Source organism: Felis catus, chromosome A2 (assembly GCF_018350175.1).
Source record: "Felis catus isolate Fca126 chromosome A2, F.catus_Fca126_mat1.0, whole genome shotgun sequence".
NCBI classification, from domain to species: domain Eukaryota; kingdom Metazoa; phylum Chordata; class Mammalia; order Carnivora; family Felidae; genus Felis; species Felis catus.
In genome coordinates, this window is record NC_058369.1 from 148,550,324 (window position 1) to 148,570,100 (window position 19,777).

At 43.6% G+C, this 19,777-nt stretch overlaps 1 protein-coding gene across 1 annotated transcript in view; it reads right to left on the reverse strand.

Annotated features, from left to right (window-relative positions):
* The window catches only part of PLXNA4 (plexin A4), a 594,729-nt gene extending 576,396 nt beyond the window's left edge, over positions 1-18,333 (reverse strand). The window contains exons 1-2 of the mRNA XM_045052764.1: positions 18,161-18,333; positions 15,783-15,854 (exon numbers count right to left, since the gene is read on the reverse strand). The gene's annotated coding sequence lies outside the window, so the exon portion shown is untranslated. The remainder of the gene's footprint in view (positions 1-15,782; positions 15,855-18,160) is intronic.
* Between the last annotated feature and the right edge of the window lie 1,444 nt (positions 18,334-19,777).

Consider the following 19,777-nt stretch of genomic DNA (forward strand, 5'->3'; position numbering starts at 1 on the left):
CACATAGAGCCCTCAATTTTAGAAAAGAGATCTCTCGGGGCGCCTGGGTGGCTCAGTCAGTTAAGCATCCGACTTCGGCTCAGGTCATGATCTCACGGTTCGTGAGTTCGAGCCCCGCGTCAGGCTCTGTGCTGACAGCTCAGAGCCTGGAGCCTGCTTCGGATTCTGTGTCTCCCTCTCTCTCTGCCCTTCCCCTGTTCATGCTCTGTCTCTCTCTGTCTGAAAAATAAATAAAAACATTTTTAAAAAATTTAAAAAAAAAAGAAAAGAGATCTCTCAATGCACAAATCTCCACAGATGGAAAAATACCTCCAAACACCTACTCAACACTGGATTGTGCCAAATTCTTTCTGCATGCAAAGAGTGGCATAATTGTTAATTTGAAGTTGAACTGGGCTGGACACTTAATTCTTTTCCCTTGCAGCCTGGCTTCAGAAGCTTCCAGCTGGAATCAAGCCACATCTCTGCACAGAATCATCCACCCTTTAAAGAGTGTCAGGTTCAAATTTGCTTAACTTTTATCCCTAATTAAGAAGGCCAGAGAAATACTTGGTAAATACTTTGGGTCTAATTAAGTCTGATTGCATGACGAAATGGAATAAGTGTATTCAACTTTTTACATTTTGAAATTCCAAAGTGATCCTAGGCTCTCCACTGGCCACAGATGATAGCCCTTTGCACGTGAAGTACACAAACTATTGTCCCCAGCTGGTTACTGGCTCAGTGGCACAGTAACCACAAAATTAACCAATTCTCAGGCACGGCAAAATGAGCTGTGTCTTTTGCCATAATTCTCTCTGGAGCACCACATCATCCTCTACCCTTACACACATGCAAGAGTCCTGGGTTTCCTTCTTTCCTCCATTGGCATTTTCTCCCTTGTCAAGGATTCTCAACCATGGCTGCATATTGGGATCATTTGGGAGTTTTAAAAATCCCAATGGCTGGGTGGCACCCCTGGATTTAGTTGATTTGGAGAATAGCCTGGTGTAAAAACTTTTTTGAAGCTTCTCAGATGATCCTAATCCACTAAGGTCAAGAACTGCAACTAAGCGATCTTATCTAGTGCCTAGGTTTTAAATCCTAGCCATAGGCTATACTAGCAAATTTAATCTCTTGTTTTGGGCTCTACCCAGAGTTCCAGAATCATTCATTCAAACTGCCTACTTGACATGTCCACTTGGATATCTAAAAGGCTTTGCAAACTTCACAAGTTGAAAGTACAACTCTTAATTTCTCCTCACCTTTAATATGTTTCTCTTCCAATAGTTCTCATTGTAGTAAGCAGCTCAAACCAAAAGCCTAGGAACCATCCTGATATTCTCTCTTTTTGTCATATGTCTCACCAAATTCATCAGCAATGTTCTGTTTGTTCTACAAAGTAGACCTCATAACTGTTAAGCTAGGCAGCTTCCAGGAAGAGTCCCAATGATTCCATTGTCATGGTATTCACATCCTTGTATAGTCCCTTCCCACATTGTACTTGGTTGGTCTCCATGACCAATAGTAGATGACAGAATTGATAGTATGTTACTTCAGAGATTAGGTTATGAAGACTGTGACTTCCATCTTGTTCTCCCCATTACCACCCCTATTCTGGGGGAATCAAGCTGCAAGCTGCCATGTTGTAAACAGCCCTTGGAGAGGCCCAAGTGGTAGGGAACAGAAGCCTCTGGCCAATAGCCAAAAAAGGAACTAAGCATCCCAAAAACCACATAAGATTTAAAGTGGAGTATCTAGCCCAGTCAAGCTTTGAGATGACTATAGCCCTAGCTAGCAGTTTGACTGTTATCTCATGAGAGACCCTAAGCCAGAAATAGCCAAGTAACTTGATCTTAGATCCCTAACCCACAGAAACTCTATAATACAAGTATTTATTGTTTTAAGTTGCTAAATTTGGGGGTAATTGGTTATACGACAATAGATACTACACTCATCTGCATTTTTGTCACCTCATGGCTGACACCTCAGCCACTTCATGGCTATCATGCCCCTCCAACCTACCTCCGTTTCTTATCTGGACTACTGTGATAGTTTCCGTTTTCCCACTTCTGCTCTCCAACAACTTGTTACTCTCAATTATATTCTTTAAATAAAATTAGTTCACATCCCTTCCCTATTTAACACCCTTCAATAACTTCCCATCGGACTTAGAATAAAACCCAGTTCCCCACAACAGCCCTTCCTGATCTGATTCCAATCTTTATCTCCAACTTGTTCTTGTACCTCTCTTCCCATTTCTTATTGTGTTCTAGCAGCATTATCCCTTCATTTTATATTAAGACCTTTGGTTTCTTTTATGGCAAGAGAAGCTGAAGGAAAGAGGGATACTTTTAATATCAGGAGAATAGGATCCTGGTAACATTGTTCAAAATAGAAATGACTTTCTGCTACATCTCTGGCAAGTATTTGTCAAGCTTGGAGGCCACACACTGTATTGTGGGAAAAGGAGAGGTGCTTTTGCTTCTGGCAATATGTTAGAATAAATGAAGAGAGAATATCTTCCCAGTAGAGAATACCTAGGGGCGCCTGGGTGGCGCAGTCGGTTAAGCGTCCGACTTCAGCCAGGTCACGATCTCGCAGTCTTGTGAGTTCGAGCCCCGCGTCAGGCTCTGGGCTGATGGCTCGGAGCCTGCAGCCTGTTTCCGATTCTGTGTCTCCCTCTCTCTCTGCCCCTCCCCCGTTCATGCTCTGTCTCTCTCTGTCCCAAAAATAAATAAAAACGTTGAAAAAAAAAATAAAAAAAAAAAAAAAAGAGAATACCTAAAAATGCTGGGTAAAACAAAGAACACATTTCAAAGTATGGCTTAGCTAGCAGCAAAATAAGGGAACCAATCAGACACAATAAAAATAAAAAAGTGCAATTTGATGGGAATGAGTAAGCTACAGAGACATTTTCCTTGTGGAAAACTGTGTACTTCCTAGTGATCTATAGCGAGGGTTATCGTCATCCCAAATACAAATTTTCTCTGAAATAATGGACCCTCAACTCAGACATCTTGATATTTTCACAAATGAAGAACAAAATCACAAAACACATGGGGAGTACAAGCCAATACGTGTCAGAGTCAACAGAAACAATAAATTGCAGAATCAGACCCACTGAACCTACAGGTATTGAATTATCAGAGAAAGATTTTTAACGTGGTTAAAAAATAAGAGGGAATTCACAGTATTATGAAGGAGCAAAAGATTATCAAAGTTGAACAAACTTACTTTAAAGAAACCAAATATAACTTCATGAAACAAAAATTATAACATGAAATTTAAAACTCATTGGAGTGGGTTAAAGTGCAGATTAGGCACAGGAAAAATATATACCTATATTGGAAGATATAGCTAAAAACTTATCCAGAATGCATCAGGAAAAAAGAAAAAAAATGATAAAAATAAAATTAAGATACATAAATGAAAGAATGAAAAGATACAACTTAAGTATAATTGGGGTTACAAAGGATGTAACTAAAAAGAGAAAGAAAAAATACTTGAAAGTTAATGGGTTAGAATTTTCCAGAGTTGACAACACTTCCTAGTTTCAGGAAACCCAACCAATTCCAAGCAGGGCACGTCATAATGAAACTACAGAAGTCAAGTTCAGAACTGAAAAAAGAGGGGAAAAAAATGTTGTACACAAATCATTCCAAAAATGACATGTGCTATATAAAGAATTTAATAGGATGATGTGAGAGCCTAGGACTTGGGAGCGACATCAGACTTGGTGATGAGGGAAGGTGCCATTTAAGCTGAAATCTGAATGACAGAGGGAGCCAGGTACATAAAGTCATGGAAAACAGCAATGCAGACATAGGGAAGAGTTAATGCAAAACTCCCATATCTGTCTGACCTAACTTCTCTGAGCCTCAGTTTTTTCATCTATAAAATGGGGATAGTATTTTCCTCAAATTTGTTGTGAGGTTCAAATGAAATTTTGTATGTGAAGTACTTTAAAAATCTTTGAATTGTGGGGCGCCTGGGTGGCTCAGTCAGTTAAGTGTCTGACTTCAGCTCATGTCACGATCTCATGGTTTGTGGATTCGAGCCCCACATCGGGCTCTGTGCTGATGGCTCAGAGCCTGGAGCCTGTTTCAGATTCTGTGTCTCCCTCTCTCTCTGCTCTTCCCTGCTCGTGCTCTGTCTCTCTGTCTCTCAAAAACAAATAATCATTGAAAAAAAAAATTTTTTAATCTTTGAATTGTAATGTCCATGATAATTTTACAGAGGCAGCCTAGCTTCCTGTAAAGAATACAGACTTTGAACCACCCAGACCAACATTCTTGGCCTGTTAATTCATCTGCAAACACTCTGATATCCAGTTCTCATTTGTTGAATGAGAATGATGCAGTTGCCATAAAGATTAAAGGGTAAAACATTCACACAGAACCTAGTGCTTTGCCTTGCAAAAAGAACTTGATAGTCATTAGCTTAGCTCCCAGCCCTCTACTAAAATGTTACCTTTCCTGTAAAGGCTCTAGAGGCCTCCTCTACCCTCCACATCCTGACTTCAGCCACTTCTCTCTCTTCTCTGCTTGCTTACTGTACTTTATCTGTAAGTCTCTCCTTTTTTTTGTTTTGTTTTTCATTTCTCCCAGTGGTCTGTAAAAGTCATTCCAAAGACTTCATTCTATCCATCTTTTATCCCCTATACTATCTAACCCATGATCTTGCACATCATAGATATTTAATAAAATGTTATGAGTGCAAGAACAAACATATGAATTAGAATTGGAATATCTCTACCATCACTAAGCCAACTATTTCATAAGGCAGCTAACTGCATGGTTATAGTTATTTAAAGCTTCTTTCTCATATCAAGTCAAAATCTGCCAGTGGAGATCTTACACTAATGGCCCCCAGTGAATCATAGCTCTGGTATTCATATACTGATATTGTCTCCCCACCTTGACCTTGGGGTTGCCCCTACAATTCATTTTGGTCAACGGGATACACATGATGCAAGTCTTTGTGCCTTGGGCTCACCCTCTTGGATCACTGCCATCACCATTGGAGGAAGTCCAATTTTACCTCCTTGAAGATTCAAGACCAAGTGGTCTGAGGGAGCCAGGTGAGCCCAGAGCCTTGCCAATCTACAATCAGACTATAGTTGTATCAGCCCTGGCAAAACCAGCAGAAGAACCACCCAATCAACTCACAGCATTGTGAGAAATAATAAACCAGTGTATTAAATTAATACATTTTGGGGATGGCTCATTATACAGAAATAGAGAGCTGAAATACTTCCCCCTTTAACTTCTACCTTCCATCTATAAAAGGAAGAATGATCCTTCTTCCACAGGTCAGGCCTTCAAATGGCTAAATACTCTTCTGAACACCTTTAGTTCTTCAACAAATTTTCGCAGTAGGCGAAAGGTGCTCTGGTTTGTCCCTCTTTTTTACAAGTGTGGGGCTCAGTAAAGAAACACATGCACCTGTGTTCTGGCCATGGACCTCTCAGAGAGACTGCAAATCGCATTGGTCTAGACACTGTGCTTCTGGTCATGTGGCAAAGTCAGTGTTAGTGTGGCATTTTTGACATCCCCATCACATAGTGGTTCATAAGGCACTTGGGATCTTAAATCATAGACCCTTTCCCATGAACAGCTGTGAAGCCACATCTTCCAAATCCTGTACATGAAAACCTGACCATTTGAACCCATGTGTAGGTACCTATTAAATTGGTCATAACAGTTTTGGCCTGTAGGGGACTTTCAAAACCCAAACTCTATATAGCAATGGACCTCTACAACATTAAATTCAATGGTGAAGTCTCTGTCTTCAGCAATCTCTGACCTAGTTGACTGATCACTCTCTCCTCTTGGGGATGCTTTCTTTACTCACAAAAATCTGTCTCAGTTTCCATCCTATCCCATTGGCTGTTCCTTCTGGGTCTTTGCTGGGTCTTTGGACCTCTTCCTTCTTTATCTACCTAGCTCCCTAAAGCCATCTATAGACTGAACAACTCCCAACACTATTTCTCCCATCCTAATATCTCCTCTGAATCTCAGAATCATATTATCCCATTGTCTGCTGAAGATTTTTAACTACAGAATGGGCATCTTAAAATGTAACCTATCCTGCAGAGAAAGAGGAACCTTCTTATTCTGTTGGTGGGAATGCAAACTGATGCAGCCACTCTGGAAAACAGTATGGATGTTCCTCAAAAAATTAAAACTAGAACTATCCTACAACCTAGTAATTGCACTGCTAGGTATTTATCCGAAGGATAATTGGATAACACTGATTTGAAAGGGCACATGCACCCCGATGTTTATAACAACATTATCAACAAAAGTCAAACAATGGAAAAAGCTCAAATGTCCATCAACTGATGAACAGATAAAGAAGATGTAGAATATATACACAACAGAATATTACTCAGCCATCAAAAAGAATTAAATCTTGCCATTTAGAATAACATGGATGGAGCTAGAGAGTATTATGCAAAGCAAAATAAGTCAGTCAAAGACAAATATCATATGACTTCACTTATATGTGAAACAAAACACATTAACATTGGGGAAGGGGGAAAAAAAGGAAAGCAAACCATGAGAGATTCTTAACCATAGAGAACAAACTGAGGGTTGATGGAGGGAGGTGGATGGGGGATGGGCTAAATGGGTAATGCACATTAAGGAGGGTACTTGTTGGGAAGGGCACTGGGTATTATACATAAGTGATGAATCACTAAATTCTACCTGAAACCAATTTTGCCATGTATGTTAACTGACTAGAATTGAAATAAAAACTTGAAATAAAAAAAAAAGAAAAAGAAGAGGTGATATATATAATATATATAATATATTACTCACCCATAAAAAAGAATGAAACCTTGCCATTTGCAACATGGATACAGTTAGAGAGTATTATAAGTGAAATAAGTCAGTCAGAAAAATACAAATATGATTTCACTCATTTGTAAAATTTAAGAAACAAAACATATGAAGGGAAAATAAGAAAGAGAGGCAAACCAAGAAACCAAGGCGAACTCTTAACTATAGAGAACATACTGATGGAATCAGAGGGGAGGGAGGTGGGGAGGTGGGTTAAACAAGTAATGGGGATAAGGAGTACACTTGTGAGGAACAATGTGTGTTGTACTGAAGTGTTGAATCAATATACTGTGCACCTGAAAATAATATTCTATTGTATGTTAACTAACTTGAATTTAAATAAACACTTTAAAAAAATAAAAAATAATAGAAAAAGAAAAGAATGTAATCTATCTAAAATAGAACCCCTAACTCTCCACCCTTACTTCTCCCCCCCAACTTCTCCTCCCCATCTCCATGGTGACTCTATTCTCAATTTTCCTGACTGCTCAGTCCAAAACCCTTGGAAAAACCGACTCCCTTCTCACATTCCACATCTGACTTATCGGCAGATCCTTATAACTCTGCCTTCAAAGTATCTACAGAGTCTTACCATTTTCACCACCACTCCCATGCACACCCTAGTCCAAACCACCTAGTCCCAAACCCAGACTGTTAGAATATTCTCCTAATTGGTCTCCCAGCTTCTACTCTTAAAGCCCACATTAGCCCTTTCCGCATATGGCAGCCAAAGTAATCATTTAAGACATAAGTCATCTGTACCTCTCATCTCAGTGGCTTCCCATGTCACCCAGAGTAAAATCCAAAGTCATTACCATGGCCAGAATGCTCTGTACGATCTGGCCTTAGCTGCCCCTCAATCTCACCTCTTCCTATTCTCACCTCCACTCACCGCATCACAGCCACAACTGGCCTTCTTGTGTCTTCTTGTGGCACAAACCTCCCAAGCATCCCCCTGCCTCAGAGTCTGCATTTGTTCTTCCCACCACCTAAAGACACCGTTCTCCTGAAGAAGAACATGGCCCTCTTCTTCACATTACACAAGTCTCCGCTCAAAGGTCATCTTATCAGAGAAGCTGTCTTTCTGAGGCCAGCAATAACCCCCGTCACAAGCCGCTTGGTATCCATTCTTACCCCACCTGACATGTCAGTCTGTCTCCCCCTCCAGCATGTAAGCTCCATGACAGCAGAGGCTTTGTTTTGTTCACTGCTACATCCCCAGTGCTGGAACCAAGCCCAGCCCAGCCTAGGTGTCAATATTAGTTGATAAATGAATGCACTCTCCCTTCTAGCTTTGAGCCATCTGCAAAATGGATGTGTGTGTCAATTATTTATTTGTCCAAGAAACTGAATTTTTCACATGGTCAAAAGGATACAACCAAAAATAATCTCTGGGGTATGAGCAGTGGAGGCCATATCTTAAAAGATAAATAATGCTAGGTTTAGACTGTAGAAGGCCTTGGATGACCAGCCAGAATCTGGGTTGTTCACTGTAGGCAATGAGATGTCATTGGAATTCTTTGAGTGTAAAATGATAGAAACTGTCTCATAAATAACTTTCATTGGGTACATTTAAAAAAAAAATCCTACTTAGATCAATGTGGAAGCAACTTGACATTTTCTTTTTTTATTAACTGGCTTTAAGAACATGTTGACAAGTATGGTTCATTTTGAATGGCCCTAACTAATTCTCTGGACCAGGGCAGGGACCACCGGGTCATCTGTAAACAGATGCACTTGGCTGGAAATAAATAGATACATGCATCTGTGTCTTAAGACCATATTTTACACTCATAACACATGCACTTCTTATCTAACACCTGTGCACAACTATATATAGCACACACAGAATCTTGTTTTCATATCATACAGATATGAAAGCCAGAGCTCTCGTCCAAGCCACGGAGTCTGAGGAAAAAGCTGAGAGAACAGAGTGGAAGCTCGGCCACGCACACCAGACTCCAGTGAACTCACGTGCGTGACGAATACACCGCCCAACAGCTGCCTGCTTTGACAACTCAGTGGCCCGGGAGCAGCCAGGACAACAGAAGTCTTTTCAGCATGGACAGGCTTGTGGGGGACAAGTGGGGGGCAGCTGAGGCCATTCTGAGGGTCTGGTTGCCAACTTCTTCTAAGTTAAAAACAGCGGTGACTGGAGCGGAGGCTCCGAAACGCTGTGGTCAGTCCCTCCAGCCTCCGTGGGCACCAGCAAGGGGCTGGTGGGCAGCAGCTCCAGGGCTGGAAGGGGGGCCATGAGAAAGAAAAGCAGAAGTGATCTTCGTGTCTTGCGGCCCACACAGCAGGCTCTCAGTGGCCACCCACCCCGCAGGCCCTGACGCTCGGGAACCGAAACCAAAACCGGTTCCTTGATGCAACTAACAATGTTATTTACACTTAGCTCTTGCCTAATTAAATTGTATCTATTCTTGCCTCTAATTTTCCTACCTCCCTTCCAGAATCACATGGGATCCATTATCCCTTGACACTCACTCTTTCTCTCTCTCTTTTTCTCTCTCTCTCCTCCTCCACCCCCTTCTCCTCTCCTTCAGCTACCTGGCTTCTCCGGGTGACTCCCTCTCTGATCTTCCCTTTCCTTGTTTATTTATTCCTTACACCTGAGCACAGATCTCCGCTCACTCCGCCCATTTCTTCCTATGCTACCGGTACATGGTTGCATACATGATTTACCGTAGAAACAGTTTAGACTAAGGCTAACTATTATATTGACAGCTTTGAAACCTTTGACAGCTGAGAAACCTTAAGGATACTTACTCACACAGGTATAATGCACATCAGTACCAACATACATGCTGAGTGAATTCAGAGAAGGGACAGAACCATGGGGGGTTGACTGCCACGGGACCCTCAGAGCAGGTGGGCTTTGGGTCAGGCCTTGAAGACAGACTGAGAGGCACCAGGAAACTGTTTCTGGGATGCAGCACTGCTTACATGTGCTGCATGGTGTCCTGGTGCTAGACCCTCCTCCGGGAACTGTGTTTAGGCTGTGGGCTACGAGATGACTTGTGGAAACTCACTCATATCCCCAGGTCATTCCCGATTATCTGTCCCCTCCCTTCAGAAAAGTCACAAAGCCAGAGAGGGAGACATCAACAGATCTGGAGTGCACACATTTGGGGGTTGCCATGGCAATGCCCTTTTCACGCCCCCCTCTGCAGCCTCAGCAAATGTTTGTCCCAAGACGCTTCTGAGAGATGTAGTAAGCCCTTGGACCTTGCCCAGCTCCAGGGAAACTGCCTCCCTTCCCTGCCCTCACCAGTCCAGCCATGGCCAGGACCTGCTAGGATGAGGGTGGGCACAAAGCTTCAGCTCCAGGTCAAGCTGGAGATAATCCTTCAGCAATGACTGTCCCGGTTTCCCATCACCTGAACAATGGAGTAGTACCAGGAGTAGAGCACAGTGTGAGCACCCTGGGGTCTCAGGAAGTTGGGGCGAAGAGGAAGCAATGAAATTCACACCTCTTAAAACCTATAATTTTGCAGGTATATAAAAAAACAAACAAACAGCTTAGGCTTCTGCAGGCCCATCTGAGTTCTTTCTCTCTTCCTGGTCACTTTTATTTCAGAGCCCACATGAGCTGATAAAACTGATTTTTCTCTCCATTGGAATATCTTCAAAATCACTTATGAAGGAACTGCACTGGTCTTCACTGGTAAAATATATATTTTACTTATTCATACGTTTCAGGGTAAAAATATCATTCCAGTTACAACCCTTGAGCCCAAAGTTTGCACTGCGAAGAAAATGACTCATCCATGACATTACAGGTGAATACATGACAAGGGTGCTCTGTGTCTCTCCAGTCATGAGGCAATTTACCTAGTTAATTCATCTCCTTAGAAAGGGGCATTTTCCCAAATGGAATGTGAGTCATTTAGGCATGAGAAGAGTTTTTAACTTCACAAATGTAACATCTCTTCTGCTGTGTTCTTCTCCATTAGGGAAAGTTTGATTATTAACATCCGGCATTTTAAGAAATTGGTCCTGCATAATGACACTCTTCATTTCTATTCACTCTCTCCTCTCTTTGGTGAAGCTCATGGTTGACTTTCAGCTAAGATCTTTCTTTAGCATTTCTTCTGGGATTCCAGAGATTTTACAGGTGGTTAAGCAATTGATAAACTTTTAGGCAAATAAATGCTCAGAATACATGCAGTGTTGAGTCACAACCATGCTGACTGCAGGTACAACTACATCATTTGACTGCAGGATCGTGGAAGCCTGTGCATTCAGTGGCTACAATGAGCATGTAGAAATTTAGAGCCGGCATTTTACAATAGCAAAAGTACTTTCCAAACATTTGCTCATCTTATCATAATCTTCTCAAGACTGGCTAGACTGAGCCATATGTCTTAGCCATATTCCATCCCCAAGCTTCATCATAATGCCTGGAACATCATAAATATTTAATAGACTTTGTTGAATGAACAAATGCATTCCCTGAACCATTCAGTGGAGATTCAAATTTAGAGATTAAAGGAAGCTAGTAAGTATCAGAGGCTGGACACGAGGACAAGCCTTTGGCTACTAATAAGCTTTCCCGGATCCTACTAAATCATTACCTTGTGGGGGATAGAAAGAAAAAAGAAAAGAAAGAAAAGAAAAGAAAAGAAAAGAAAAGAAAAGAAAAGAAAAGAAAAGAAAAGGAAAGAAGGAAGGAAGGAAGGAAGGAAGGAAGGAAGGAAGGAAGGAAGGAAGGAAAGAAAGAAAGAAAGAAAGAAAGAAAGAAAGAAAGAAAGGAAGGAAGGAAGGAAGGAAGGAAGGGAGAGAGAGGGAGGGAGGAAGGAAGAAGGAAGGAAGGAAGGAAGGAAGGAAGGAAGGAAGGAAGGAAGGAAGGAAGGAAGGAAGGAAGGGGATAGTAATACTTACAATTCTTTTGGGGGTGGGGACAGAAAGAAAAATGGTCTGTTAGGATTTACAAAGAGTTTAAATGATCCAGTTGGAAGATCTTAGGGATTATGTACAAGATACAGCATGGTATCATGTGAAAATGGAGCCAGAAACACCTTAGACAGCCTCACTGCTATGCTTTACTACTTCTGTCTACATTGTGTTATTGCTGTGAGCATTAAATGGAAAAGTGTGATGGTTATTTGTATGTGTTGACTTGGCTAGGCTATTGCACCCAGTTGTCTAGTCAAACATCAGTCTAGGTATTGCTGTGAAGCTGTTTTTAAGATGTGATTAACATTTAACTCAGTAGACTTTGCATGGAGCAGATCACTCTCCATATGTGGGTGGACCTCATCCAATCAGTTGAAGGCCTTAAGAACAAAGACTGAGATTCCTTTTCTAAAGGAAGGATTCTCCTCAAGACTACAACATAGAAAACTTATGTGAGTTTTTTAGCCTGCTGAGAAATTCAGATTCAAGACTACAGCATCGACTCTTCCCTGAGTTTCCAGCCTGCTGGCTTGCCCCACAGATTTCAGATTTGCCAATCCCCACGATTCCGTAGCCAGTTCCTTACAACAAGCCTCTCAATCTCTCTGTGTATGTGTGTGTGTGCTATTGGTTCTGTTTCCATGAAGAACCTTGATTAAGATAGTAAGTCCAGCCCCCACACGGCCCCTGACAGAGAAAGTACCCAAATGTTCATTCTCTTCCATTATCTTCCCTGGATCGATCTCATCTTCCTATAAAACATGTGAATACCTGCTTGCAAGATGCCAAATGGGCAAAGATCCAGCAATAGCAATGACCTGCCCAAGGTCATGACCAGTCCATAACAATCTTAGGACCCAAATCCTCAGCTTCCGACTCATCACCTGTTTATTCTTTTTCTTCCTGTTACCAACCCACCTTTCCACCCCCAATCCACCCAGCTGCTATGCCCGCTGAACCCTAGGAATCAGAGTTCCCCTCCAGCAAGGAGGCACTATAGTCATTTGGGCCATGATTACACTCTAACCTTGCATATTTACTTGGGATTTCTCCATCCTGGCAGCAGAAAGTGTTTCAGTGACAGCCCAGCTAGCTCAGTTTGTATTTGCACTTGAAGCTCACACGGCCCGTCATGCAGTGAGCTTGGCCCAAAGCCCAGTATCACTGCTGTGACATCTGCCTCTAAGAGCCTGTGTCTCCACCACTTTTTTCTTGGATTTTTCTTAGGTTCAACCTGTCTGTCTGTCTGCAGTCAGTTAGCTGAGTCACAAAGCCAGCATTAAAAAGACCTTCAGATGGTAAAGGATTTTACTCCCCTCCATAATTACCAACTGCAATTGGTTAGTGTTGGGGGGAGGGGGTGTTCTTGAGACTCCCCTGAGGTTGCCTAATTTACTAGGACCTACAGAACTCACTGAAAGCTGTTATATTCAGTTACAGTTTATTACAACTAAAGGATGTAGCTTAAAATCAGCCAAGGGAAAAGGCACATAAGGCAGAGTCCAGGAAGCTTCCACGTGCAGAGCTTCCATGGAGCCGTGGACCGCGTTAACTCCTCCCAGCAATGATGTATGACATATGCACGGAGCACTGCCAACCGAGAAAGCCCGCCTGAGCTTCGGTGTGTAGAGTTTGCACTGGGGCTCCGTGGAACTGCCAACATGGCTGACCCCTCTGGAAGTAGAGTGGATACCACATGGCCAAAAGCCCCTATCAGAAATCACATTGTCCAGTGTGGCTCAAGGCTTCCACTCCTATCAAGGGGAATATTCCAAGGGCCTAGAGATCACCTCCCAGTAGAGATCAGCTCCCAGTAGCTGAGAGCAAAGGCTAGACCTTTCCATGTGTAAACTCAGTTTCTTTACTGTAGACCCACCCCATGGCGTATCAGAGGGAGCAACTCAACTCTGCAGTATTCTATAGCCACCTGCCATGTTCTTAACTCTGACTGGTACTTTTGAAAATGAAAGCTTCTTGTCTCAGGGGTCCAGGAGAGGGACTGGGGAGGACTCCTTGCTCCCCAGACCCACTGCTGACATTTAATGAGATGGCAGGTCAGTGTGAGGCCCACAAGGGGGTGCTGTGGTTTGTCCCTTGGCCTTCTTCCTTGGTACACTCTTACAGGGGTTAGCACCAATTCTGGGGGTAGCCCGAACCTTCCAGCCCCAGTGAACTAGCCAACGCACTCCTTTCTGCTTATTGCAACCTCAGCTCATCGGACGGTGGCATATTCGCTTATTTTAAAATGCCTCTGCTTTCAACTGCCTAGCTTACCACAGTTGTGTCAGAAAGAATTCACCAGATTTGCATTAAGTGGTGAGACTGCTTAAGCTTTACAAAAGAAGACTCCTTACGGGCTCTAGCCATGAGCCGGTTTTCCCATGCTGGAAGGCAGAGGATCCAGACTGAAGAGAACACGGCAGCAGGCAGGACTTGAGTCACATGAGAGAAGCCAGTACTGATGACTGATAAGGGCGGTGAGGGAGGATGCAAGGGAGGCACACAGGTGGGCCACCTGTGTGGGGGCTCAGCCAGACAGACCACAGGTGCGAGGATAAACAGTACAAACGCTGCATCCCAAGGGCAGACTCTGGGCATCACTGGCAAGGTGGGAGGGCTCCTCCCACCCCAGCTAAGCATCTGCCCAGCATCCTCCAGCAAACTTCCTTCTACCTCAGGAACGGGGCACTTGGGTCAGTTCACCCTCCTGGTTCCCTCCCTCTATCTCACAACTAACACAAGAACTGTCCCAAGTCTTGTCCTTCCAGGGCCCTGGCTGGGAAGTAGCAAATCTGCTTCGCTGAATGGAACTAAGGTGTTACAACTAATAACGTGGTCAGATAATGTTTTGCCTTTAACAAGGGCTCTAATGCCTCATTCAAGAGAGACCAGTGGCCCAAGGGATGTTTTCACTTTCATAGGTAATGGGCTTCGCCTGGCGTGAACCCCATCCGCAGAAGCAAGGAGACTCAAAGAAACAGGCAAGCTCAGTGTCTTCATACCAATATTGTATGGATATAAAATAAAGAGATTCTGTAAGTAACCTGGGTTTGCCATGTTTCAGAGTCTGATTCCAGAAACCTGGACAAGCCAGCTCACCCCTGCCTTACCCCAGCTTCATCCCTCTGCAACAAGGTCTTTCCTACCCTGGCGGTCCCACAGAACTGTGCTTGAGCAGATCCAGTCCCGTGTCCCATTGACTGACATTATCCTGTGACGTTTGGGATGGGGCTGGGCAGGGACCTCATCTTTTATATCTCTGAGTCCCATGGTGCTTAGCAGGTCAAAATGGAATCTGCAGCAACCCCAACCCCCCCCCCCCCCGCCCCAGCTACACCAGCCCTGGTTCTGATTCCCGAGCTACAGGAAGAGAGGAAAGCGGGCAACTTTGTCCTCATTTCCTGACTACGTCAGTCCCAGTTCTCCTCTCTGCAAGGACAGTGGGACGTAGGAAAAGGTCAGGCGCAGAGTCCCCAGAAACAAAATGTAAACCGTGACGATCTGCCAAGACTGAATCTTCAGGATTAACATCTCATTTCCCAAATAGTGAGGGCACCAGCTGATCAGAGACACCTCTCCCTGGGGGTTCCCTGGCAACTGAGCTCAACACTCCCCACCCCGTTACCGTACAGGTAGCAACAACTATCTGGGGGCTGAGAGGACGTTGCACAGGACTGGACTGTACTTTACACAGATGATTACCTTTCAAAGGCTCCTTATTAATCATCAAAACAAAAACAAGCCCACTTGACTGGAGTTCCTTTCCTGGCTCCTTTATTCCAGGGGCCAACAACTCAGCCCTGTCAGCCCCACCTCAGGGGTCCAGATGCCAAGCCTAGACCTGGTTGTAGCTAAGACATGCCGTCCACATGTTCACATGCCATTACCAACTTTCTGTGACCTTAAGCCATCTAACCTCTTCCTCCCCAATTACTTCTCCCTAAAACAGGAGTAAACTAACTGCAGAGATCTCCTATGGAGGAGCAAAGTGACACATTCCAACAAGAGCCAGGAACACCTGCAGACGCAGCGAGCACTATTTTTACATCCTACCTGAAAGCAAGTCTTTCCACAGAGTCTGCTGTGTTGGCTTTTCTGCCCATAATATTTGTGGTCGGATCATGCCTGTATTTAAACCAAACACAACATTTAAGCCACCAGAAATAAGAAAACAAAAAGGGGAAAATTCCATCACATATTTTTAGGGGATTTCTTTTTTAGTGTATTCATCCAGATGGTGATAATTAGTGGGATCGCCCGGCTGCACCTGTTGTTGTTTATGTACACATTTCACCTATAGGAACGTGTTGGGAACTTTCTGGATGAGTCTAACAAGTGATGCTGAGGGATCAGACACAAACTATTGCAAGGAATCACCCTTCAGTTGGTGGAAGCAGGAATAGAGCCCATGGTGCTTATAGGCACATAAAAAGCCAATGACAACTTGGCCTGAAAGCCTCAGAGATTCCTATTCCTGCCTTCAATAAAGCTGCTTGCACATCGTGAACACAAACACCTGGTTATAGTGAGAGCAGCCACATCAGTAACTTGGTGTTTCTTAAACATCTCCACACTAGGGCCACACATTAGACCTACTGAACTGAATTCTTTGAAGACATCTATGTTAAAGTGATTCTGACACTTGTTTAAGTTTGGAGTCTTCTGGACTGGAAGAATTCATGATTTTGAATGGAGACCTTGGTTCTGTTCCAGGTATGGCACTAATTTCCTATGTAACACTGGGCAAGTGACTTTCTTCTGGGCCTATGTCTCAAATAAGGATGTTGGACTTGAATAAGTGAATTCCTGCTTATGTCCTAGAAGCCCCAGGGTTTCCTTGGAGGTTCCAGAAGCTTCAAAGGGGAAGGGAGTAGGAAGAGAATAGTTTGGGCTTGGTGTTCCCCGCCTTAAGAGTTAATCATGGGGGCTGCTAAAAATATATTTACAATGGCCTGACATTAAGCAAGATCAATTGGGAGTATCTTCCTGGGATGCCTGAAATGCACAGCCCTGGGAGTAGTTTGCAGTGCCCTAAATGGGCATGGGATTTTAGAAATCGTATTTTTAAAGTGGTAATCCCTGTGGGGGGGTCAAGGATTTGGATTGTGGGACCTCAAGAGTGCCACTTAATTTCTGGGAGTTTTGATTTCCTCATCCTTCAAAGTGAGGGATTTAAAAGAGTTAGGGGTCTAACATTTTGCCATTCCAGTGGTTAGGATGGTCTACATCTAATCCATACCGCCGCCCCCCCTCACCCCCCCCACCATGCTGTGAGCAGACCTAGGTAGAATGCTACCTGTGGCTAGAACCAAGGTGATTCAGTTGATCCCCTGGGAACATGAGGCACAGCCTTGACCTCACTACCATCTGCTATGGACTGAGGTGGGCCCCTTCCTCCCTTCATATGTTTGAAGTCCTAACCCCAATGTGACCGTACTAAGAATTAAGGTTAGATGAAGTCATAAGGGTAGGGTTCTCATCTGGTTGGGTTGGTGGCCTTATAAGCAGGGACACCAGAGAGTTCTCTCTCTCCCTCTCTCTCTCTCTCTCTCTCTCTCTCTCTCTCTCTCTCTCTCTCTCTCTTCACATGTGCACTGAGGAAAGACCATGTGAGGACCCAGTGAGCATGCAGCTGTCTGTAAGCCAGGAAAGGAGCCCTCACCAGAACCTGATCATGCTGGCATCCTAATCTCAGACTTCCAGCCTCTAGAACTGTGAGTAAATAACTGTCTGTTGTTTATGCCACCCAGTCTATGGTTATTGTGTCATGGCATCCCGAGCTGAGCCACCACCACGCTGTGATGTTAGGTTCTTCGGCCACGGTCAGCTGAGGTAGCCATGCATCTATGCGTGGATGCCACATTGGGCCTTATGGCAGCTACTTCATCATAAAAAGTCACTTGCTCTTACTTATTGACTTTTTTAAATTTTTTTTAAATGTTTATTTTTAAGAGAGAGAGAGAGAGAGTGCTTGTGGGGAAGGGGAAGAGAGAGAGGGAGACACAGAAGCCGAAGCAGGCTCCAGGCTCTGAGCTGACAACACAGAGCCCAATGTGGGGCTCAAACTCATGAACTGTGAGATCATGACCTGAGCCGAAGTCAGACGCTTAACCGACTGAGCCACCCAGGCACCCCTCACTTGCTCTTAGAGTACGAGACTTTCCTCCCACACTAAAATGAAGCCCCTTGAGGGCTAGAAGTTTGACATTTTCTCTTTTGTCTGCATTATCAGACATTTGGGTAGATGAAGAAATGGAGACGCTGAAGTTGGTGGTTCCTGCCCTGCCCCACCCATGGAGAGAGGATGGTTTCTACTTCTGAGTGTTTGCTATTGTGCTATTTCCCTTCGGGGCCTCAGCTCAGTGAAGACGTGTTGACAGAGTGAGTGGGAAGGGAACTGAGGGCTTCCTGGTGCTCTGGCTACTTCTTACCCTCCAGGACAGACGGAGCAGCCGTTCTCGTGGCCCAGCAGTTGGGCATCCTTGCACAGAGGGGCTTCCGATGTGGATGGAGTGGGTCCCATGGCAGGCTGGGGTGGGGCTGGCACAGCAGAGCAGGTGCTTCTGTGTTTCTCTCCAGGAAGTCCTAGAGAGTGAGGATGCTGTTTGTCAGGTTAGAAAGGCCTGTGGATTCTGGAGCACCAGGCAGGAGCCAAGTTGATAAAACACAATACCAACAAGGTTACAATTTTTGGGTTTGTTCCTATACTAATAAACACCTAAAAATTACTTGTCTAGAGCATTTTTATTTAACTAAGCACTTTCATAAACAATGTCAGTTATTCTTTACAACAACCCTGGGAGGCAGATCTTATTCCCAGTGTGTCGGCAAGGAAACAGCCTCAGCTGTGATTAACCAAATTCACCTAGTTTTTGAGCAACAATGCCGAGACATGAAGCCCTGTGTTCTATTCCACGTCCAACGTCCTACTTCATCCAAGATTTGCTTCACTTAGAAATCAGTAATGGCTATAGGCTGCTCTTCCACTCACCTACACATAATCCTGTGCTATTGGTTTTGGGGTGTGAAGTGAACCAGGGGAAAACTTGGACGGTTTAATATAAAGTGGTGTTTCTCGAATGGAGTTCCAGGGAATCCTAACTCCTAGCAAGATGTTACAATGTACATTTTAAAACTAGTGTGGTATTGTTTCGTAGTCAAGTTTGGGCAATACTATGTACAGCTTGTCATTCCTGGGAAATTAGCAATTAAAGGCTCTGAAAAGTCTTGCAATGAAGAAGCTGGTTATAAATTTGTTTAGTTCAGCATTTGACAACACAAGTAATGTTTCTATCAACATCTTGGTTCAGAGAGAAAGTGCTGCAGGATGTAGAAACATCAGTGGCTAAGACTATAGTGGGCATTTGTTCACCATGACAGAAATAAAGGATTATTGAATTAAAAGGAATTAAAACCATTATCATTGTCAAGTAAGCATGTTTAACTCCTCTCTTAAAACTTGTCACTAAAAGTACTTCAGCTAAATCTCTTTAAAGGATTAAATCATGTCATTGTTCATGTATATTTTTACCTATAGGATTAATAAAGAAAACATTAATTGCTTTTGTTGTTATTTTATCTCACTTTCTTGAATTTCCCAAGTTTACAAATAGGTATCACTTATAAACTAATACAAAGCAAGTAATTTAAAATAATCTGCCACCCAACAGCTAAAGATATAGGACCAAGAGGAGACCATGGAGGACCAAGGAAACAGAAGGAAAAACCTCAATGTGTGGCCTACAGGGTACACATAGAACATACTAGAAGGTATTGAAAACCTTGATTCTGTAGGTATGAAAACGTAGGTTCTAGATACGCAGATTTCCGGACCTGAGACTTGCGGATGCCCCAAGTCCGACTTACATGTATCCCCATGTGCCCTAGACTCCACAAGGAAGGAGAACAGAGGCTGGGGAACTTGAAGGGAGATGTGACAGGGAGTAGGACTCAGCTCACAAAGTGGGGAATGGTGACCAGGACAGCAGCATGGTGACACTCGGCAGCCTTTCCAGGGTAGACAGGGTGAGCGGATGTGCAGGATCAGT